At 45.2% G+C, this 8,042-nt stretch overlaps 1 protein-coding gene across 3 annotated transcripts in view; it reads right to left on the reverse strand.

Moving 5' to 3' along the window:
* Window positions 1-7,468, reverse strand: part of LOC116846629 (uncharacterized protein CG3556) — an 18,154-nt gene extending 10,686 nt beyond the window's left edge. Inside the window, exon 1 of one of the 3 annotated variants that reach the window (XM_032820711.1) lies at window positions 7,176-7,468. The gene's annotated coding sequence lies outside the window, so the exon portion shown is untranslated. Of the gene's footprint in view, window positions 1-144; window positions 481-7,175 lie in introns of those variants that run through there. The other 2 variants (XM_032820709.1, XM_032820710.1) reach the window with 2 other exon arrangements.
* Window positions 7,469-8,042: the final 574 nt, after the last annotated feature.

Genomic DNA, 8,042 nt, shown 5'->3' on the forward strand with positions numbered 1-8,042 from the left:
GAGAGAGAGAGAGAGAGAGAGAGAGAGAGAGAGAGAGACAGAGGAAGAAAGAGAGATAGGGGAGGAAGAAGAGAGGAAGCAAGAACTGCATTCGAACTCCACTACGTTCTAGTTCTACACTCGGATCTCCACGAATTAACTTACATGTCAACAACGTCCATACGTCCGGGAACGGTGATTATCCGACTACTCGTGCCAACTAATCACGATCAACGTCAAATCGTGCCGTCGCGATCACTCGTTAATCGAGATTAGCTCGGCGCCCATGCGAGACCGTTGATGACCGGCATGTACGTATTATATCTATCTTGTTACGATGTCGCGTGTTAAGAAAATCGCCAATGCAGTCGCCAGCGATGTATATGTATAGTCGATACTCTTCTTATCACCAGTTTGCCTCGATTGATCCCGTTAATTAATTACCTCGATCATAATTCCACGAAATTCTTGGCGCGCGAATTTCTCTTGCCGGTGATTTAAATTTATAAATCGCCTGAGGAAATACGTTCGCAATTTTCTGGAATACTTGAACCTCTTAATGTCTCTTAATGCGTTTACCTCTTTACTAATTAAATATCTGAGAGTTGATACTGCGCTTAAAATTCAAATTTTTATTCAAGTACACACTTATAGTTTTTCTCTTTCTTTTTCTGCAATTTTTATTACTCTCTACTAATGACATGATAACTAAATACTAATTCAATACTGCACCAAAGATGTTATTTCCCATAGATAAATGAACAAATAAAATTCGCGCTTAAAATTCTGCACACTTAAAATTCAAGTATACGCTTCACGGAAAAAAAGGTTTGGTTGAATTAACCAAATATCTGGTCGATTATGAATGATCCAGAAATTCCGACTGAAGTAACCCGAATTCTGTTTAAGTTAACAAGATGTTTGGTTGACTTAAACAGAATTCGGGTTACTTCAATCGGAATTTCTGGATCGTTCATATTCGACCAGATATTTGGTTAATTCAACTAAACCTTTTTTTCCGTATTGTATTCTTTCTCTTTTCTCTCTGTTTTTTGCAATTTTTATTATTCTCTAATAATGCCATGATAATTAAATACTTATTTCAATGCTGTACCATAGATAAATAAATCAATAAAATTCGCGTTACGTGTGGCGCGCTGAAAAGGGCAGCCTTCCATTTGCAAAAAGCCGTCCAACTCTTTCCTCCCTTGAGAGCTGCGGGTGCTCATCCCACGAGTTTCGACGGGGTGACAATGTCCCGGGTGTCTCCCGCACGAAAACCGCGGGTCTGATTCATCGGTGTTTACTTTTTCCAGGACACCGCGTGGACACCGGCGCTCGCAATCGATCGCACCGGTCACGGAATCGAACAAGCGTCGTGGACTATCGGCGAATCTACAAGCGTGCGGCCTGGTCGACGGCTTGATGAAACGTTTTAATAAAGAGCGTCGCGCCGCCGTCGCCACATATACACCGTGTCGTCACGAGAGAGCGTCCGAAGCGTGCGTATGAGGAGCGCGCGGGCGTGTACACGTGCGCATATACGCGCGCGCGAGCGCGCGCAGTGTGCACGCACATCGACACGGACACGGACGATAAATCGTGTCTGTCGGGATATAGCAGCAAGTGGAACACAAGGGACGTCGGGCGTCGGTATGCCCGTGGAACACGGACTCAAGCGCGCGATATTGCGTGGGATCGATATCGTGGCGCCTGTCGCCCTCTCCGAGTCAACGTATATATATATATATGTACACATACATACACGGAGCTGTGTAACTATGTAGACAGGTATGTATACCTGGGCAAACGTCTCTCTTTCTCTCTCCCTCTCTCTCTCTCTCTCTCTCTCTCTCTCTTCTTCCTCGCTCTCTTCCGCTCGTTGTTCGCTCGCGACGACGCGTCCTCTATCGCGCGCTCGTGATCGCGCGGCGTCATCCCTGTCTCTCTATCGAGCCGCTGCTGCTCGAATCTCGAGGAACAGTATAGAGCGTGGGTTGCTAACCGAACGTATATCACCGGCGTTCTAAAGTCGACTCCGAAACGCGGCCGCGATCGAGCGGAATAATGTACAAATACGGTTAAATTAAAATCGTGACTCGCATTCTCTCTCTTTCTCTCTCTTTCTCTCTATTTCCGTCCGTATCCACCCTCGGCGTGGGGCGTGTAGCGTGTCGTCGTTGCGTTATTAATAAATCTCTATTCGATGGATATATTTTTATGCCGCGTCTCGTGATAAACTGCTATAATTAAAGTTCCTGGCGTATATTCTTTCCCCTATTAGGTAGAGGAGATTCCATCGAGATAGACGACTTTCGAAACGCAGTGATGAATTCAACCCTCCGCGTACAATGTCGGTCTATGAGGCTCGAATGAATATTCGATCAACCGACTAAAGGATTCAGAAAGATTTTGAAATAGCGCTTGCATCTGAAATGATTTTGAAATCTGCTTGCAGATTTTGATTTTATCGCGCTACTATCTTACACAGAAAAAGCAATACATAAATCGATTAGTCCACACGTAAATCGATTGTGTTGACTAGATTCAATATTGAATTCGTTTGGTCAACACATGAATTTATTTGTGTTAACCAGATTTAATATCGAGTTTGGTCGGCATAATCAGAATTATGTGTGACACAGGACTCTTTTTTTCCGTGTATAGTTAAGACTTTTTTACATTTAGAAAAAAGTGTTTGGCAATTGTAACTATAATCACATAGAGAAATAATTATTATAAATTATGATCAAGAAAATAATTTTTTTTTACCAAATGCTGCGTAATATTAATGATAATAACTTTATGTGCATTACTAATATCATTTTCATGTTGGAACAATAAAAATATAGTTGAGGCGAAAAATAACTATAATTTTAATTAGGTCAATCATTTCTTTTTTTAGTGTCTCTTTGGAAAAAATATGTCTAAAAATATTGATTTTCAACAAAGTTTCAGTAGTTCAAAGTTGCTCGGATCTGACAGGCCCAGATTGTACGCGAAAGATTAAACAGGATGCTCGTGACGCATTTCGTTCTTCTGAAAGAATTCTTTAGAGGGAGAACACATGTAATTCTGACCGGGGAATGGAAAAATTAATAGATCCCGCCGGCAGATCGGCATAGCAGTAATAATCCTCGTTAAATTTTACTTCAACCCGCACTAAAAACTAACCCCGTGCATTTATTATGTACCTATGCTAATTCCTCCTCTCCAAAGATACCCACAAACCGTCTATCAGTTTTGCCCGATAGTCAGGAGCTCCGGAGAGAACCTTAAATATTCTAGTGGAATCGAAGCGAATGCCTGTTTTCGAATGACGTGGCTCGCTTATGTAACGAACACACGAAACACGCTCAAGCGAGTGAGTCTATAAGCGTTCGTATAAGGCCACAAGTGTAAAAGTGAATAGAAATAAAGTAGATAAAAATAAACAGAGAAGGGGGGGGGGGGAAACAGTTGTTCCTCGCGACAACCACCTCGACGCGGGACTCGAGACGCCACGCTTTTTGCGATAATTCCGAGCGACAAAGAAAAAAAGGAAACGAAAATAAAACAGAAGGAAAAGCCGGAACTCGCCTTCGGAAATCCCTCTCTGTTTGTCGAAATACGAGACACGCGGATTTACACGGCCGCTGCCGGCACTGCTAATACTCCGCCAAGCTGCTTCGATAATACGCCCGATCTCGGAAGGGACTGCAGCTCCGTTACCGCTCGGACGACATCGGAGAGCAACGCTATGTCCGGCTGGATGAAGCCACCACCGCTGAGCGCATCTCTTGCCTTCAGCGAGCAGGAGATAAAGAGAAAGAGACACAGAGAGAGAGAGAGAGAGAGAGAGAGAGAGCCAGAAAGAGAGAGAGGGTGAGCCAGGCAGTTACGACTGTTCCGCGGCAACGCGGACTGTAATGGCGTTACAGCGGGTTTCGTGCGGCGGTCGGAAACGTCGATGCGAAGCGATAATAGCGACGAGAATGCAATATCGCGGCTCATGCCGGTGTAATGGATAAAAGCTCGGTTATCCTCCCGGGTGGCCCGGCTTGAATCCCAGCCATCCACCCCGTACTCCTGCTCACCCCTCGTCTATCCCTTTGGGTTCTTCTAAACATTGCCCCAGCGCAATGGTCCTACGTATACCATTGTTCTCCGGAGACTCGGAACTCACTTAGAGCCGCGGCTAAACGGGCTTAGCCGCCGACTCCGAAACTGCAAAACGCGATAGCCCTCGCATTGCGGTCCGCTGCAATCGTTTAGGATTACACACAGTCCGGCTAGACGTGCAATTCTGAGTTTTCCCCCTTTCTGTGTGCTCGCCCGACGATTTCCCGGGCTGACCATTTTTAAATCTCGCGGCCGCTCGACGACCCACGCAGACGAAGTCTCACGGAGGTGAGACTCAGGAGAGTAAATGTGTGCCGTCGTCGTCGAGGCGAGGGACTCCGAAGTTTCGGAAAAGAAGCTTGGCGCGACGCTTGGCGAACAAAACGCGCTGGCGCGCAGTCGTTGCGAAATGTGTCGCGTGCAATAAGCGAAGTTACGATCGGATAACGTCGCGACGCGCCGCGTGGAGTAACAATCGCATAATAAACGGGAGGTTGCGTAATAAACGGTAAAGTGATATAGCTGATCACCTCCGGCCGTCCCGAAGTTTCCGGCGTAATCCTTGTCGTCGAAGTAATTATGGATGTAATTGAGACTCGTCGCGAAGTACTCACTCGCACGTGGGATATCCGTTTGCGCTTCGCCGCTGACGATAACGATGTAACGAGCACGGCAAGGCGCCGCCGCGGTCGGAACAATACGTAACGTTAGTACTTCCCTCTGATTCGAACATGCAACACTCACGGTCGGAAAAAACTGTTAGCGAAATGAAAAACAAAGAAAAAGGAAAAAGTATCGGCACTTCCCAAATCTAACCTGCGCGAGTTCCGAGCCTGGCCCATCTACAATTCCCAATATCGATGGAATCTCATTGCACATGGGTAAAAAAAAAGAAACAATAATCACGGCAGACGTTCGGAGTTTGATAGCGATACCGGGTTATTGACCGAGCGGCTTTTGAAGTGGTTAAGCTCGACGGAGTGCGCGCCTACGGGAGCAATATAATACCATCCGGTGTAATACACCTGATTGTACAAAGGAGGCTTTAATATCCAGCAGCAACGTAGACGAGACAGCCACGCGAGAGTCTTCCTGGGGAATTTCCGCGAGGGAGCTTGAAATTTGAGAGATAGAGTAAGAGAGAGGAGAGGGTAGAGATAGAGAGAGAGAGAGAAAAGAGAGAAGAGAGAAGAAGAGAGTTGTGCAAAAGTAGGCACTGGTATCGACGGGCTTGCTGGCGTGAATAATTATGTAACAACAAGAGAGCGCGTGTACAACTCTGACGTAAATTTTATTTATCATGTGCCGACTCGCCGAGATTACTCGGCGTTAATTCTGTAATGACGCGTGAATTAACAAATTGGAGATATCGGGGAACAGAATCGGTGCTCTCGGGAGAGACTGCTTGTTCCATTATTCAATCGGGATCGTGCGCGCTCCTCGGGAATCAAGTTTTATCTGCAAAGTTGCGGAATACATCAACATCGTGTGTTGATATTCGTTATTGTTTATTACTATTAATTATCGCAAGATTGATGGGACAATATTTACTCTGAAGAAATTGGCGTACACCTCGAGATATGGAAAACTGCAGGCAGGCCATGTGCTGGTAAATAAGCTTTATAGCCGGACTGTAAAATCAAAGCGAGTCTCTCGCGACACGAGCCTCGTATTTACGTGACGCCAATTACGTGACTTCTTAATTGCGCTTCCGATGAAATATTTATTCGCCTAGCCACGTATAGAACGTGCGCCGATCTAGGTTGACTCGCGCCCCAATAGTCTAGGACTAGGAATTTATGAATGATAGGCGATGTGATACGCGACGCACGTATAGCGCGAACTACTTTCCGAGGAACTTTCTTTTTCCAGCCGCGAAGTTCCAGCGAGGAAAATGACTGCAATTTTGGAATTTGCTCGATATATATACACACAGTTTCTCTTTCTTTCTTTTCCTCTTCTTCGCTTCTATGATATAAAAGAATTCGTGCTAAAATTTCTATGTACATTCGGGAAAGATATTGTGGAATAATGAAGTGTATGCGTTTCAAGAGTTGTGAGTCGAGTACGTGATGGACCGTCCGTCTGCATTTAACGCAACGTAATTAACGTAAAATCAAACGTCCTAATTTATATATGTTCAGTTAATTTCCATATTTACATTTTCATTTGCGTTCATTTGCATTTTCATTTAAATGATATCGCCACATATCATCGAATATGATTTAACACCGTGAATATTTTTCACACGGCGTCAAGGAGGCATCGAACGCCGAACGAAACGTATGTGTGCTATTTTTTTCTTTCTTTCTCTCCCTCTCCCTGGATTATTTTTTTTTAATTTGAACGCATCTGTCTCGATCGCGATTTCATCGCGCACGAATAACAACGATTCGGGCGACTCGTTGTCCCGGTTTTTCACTCGAATATTTTGATCGATTCCCATCGAAACGTCGCAATAAAACATACGGTGATACAAAATTCAGCACTGTAAAAATATCTTCCAGAGGTATATCTTTACGTCGGGTTGCCAAGATCTCTGACATGCCTTCGCCGAAATTCGCGTCGTAAGAAATCAAACCGCGCTCTCGTGCAGCACTAAGTTCGCGCAAAGAAAAAAGGCGACGATCGCAACTCTCGACCATTTCCTCGGAGATGCGACAAAATCCCTACTAGGCGTCGATTGTCTATTAACACGATTTGGTGAAAATTACAAAAGTGCACGAATTTACTCTCTTATTCTACATTAACAATTTCATTAACACATTTAACACTTATAATTTATTACCACCTAACTATCTAATTCGAATTTGCTCACTTTTGTCATTTTCATCACGTTTTTATAAGCAATCGATCCCTGAACGTGACATTAATTCTGTCTCTTAATCATCCTCGCGCTCAATCACTCGCGCGACGATTCGCCTAATCCAATTGTCTCGTGTACAAAGGCAAAACCCGACGAATGGGACAGGACGCGCGACGTTCAGTTGATCCGAGTTCGAGTCTTCTCGGGGACTCTCAGACGGGACGTGACAGCTCTCACCGACCCCATTGGACCCTTAATCCCGCTCGCCGAGGTCGAAAGTTTCGCTTACCTTAGCGGGTGAAGTCGAGTATCGTCTTGTTTGTCCGCGGTGTAGACGGCTCTCGGCGGTTGGGTCACGTTCGTGTGTTTCTCTCCGCTCCTAGGCTTCTGTCTTCGCAGTCGGAGAACGCTGTGACTCTTTATCAAGGCCGCCGCCAAAACTGACTCGATGGCGGCGTCGATGACGACGACGATGGTGCGCGACGACGACGACGACGACGACAACGGCGACGACGAAAGCGCGACGACGGGTGCCGCCACGATGCGCCTGTCTCGTGAATGCGCAATGCAGACCGAACCCAGGAACGGCGGCGCGTCGCGCCGCGCCGCGACGCGCTGGGGGTTGGAGAACCGCCCTCTCTCCCTCACGAGCACCTCGTCCGTTAGCGATGGCCTCGCGCCGCACGTTGCCCCGAATCTGGAACAAGCGCGAGCGTAATTAGCGTACAAAAGAAAAGGCTCGTCTACAATACGTGGAGCTTAGCATAAGAAAGTAAGAAATCAAACTAATTTATTTCACTTACATATACGTCTAAACTCCAACTCGCTTATACCGAAAGTATTTATTTGATAAAAAGACATTCTCGCGGCGTAAAGGAGTTGCGAGTTGGATCCAATACTATACGGGGAGGATTTCATAGCAAACATTACTATAGAATTTTGTAGCCAAACGATAGATCGACACACTCCATCGTAATTAACTGTCTCTTCGTCTTGTGCTACGCTTGTTTCTTAGCGAGATGGACTTTATTGATCATAATTAATCCATTCCTGGACTACCAGAAACAGTGTGAAATTGAAAAGAATTTATATATATTGAGATAGGAAACTATACATATATATATATATATATATATATATATATATATATATATAT

Source organism: Odontomachus brunneus, unplaced genomic scaffold (assembly GCF_010583005.1).
Source record: "Odontomachus brunneus isolate Ranch 3 - 2012 unplaced genomic scaffold, Obru_v1 Obru_scaffold_066, whole genome shotgun sequence".
NCBI classification, from domain to species: Eukaryota; Metazoa; Arthropoda; class Insecta; order Hymenoptera; family Formicidae; genus Odontomachus; species Odontomachus brunneus.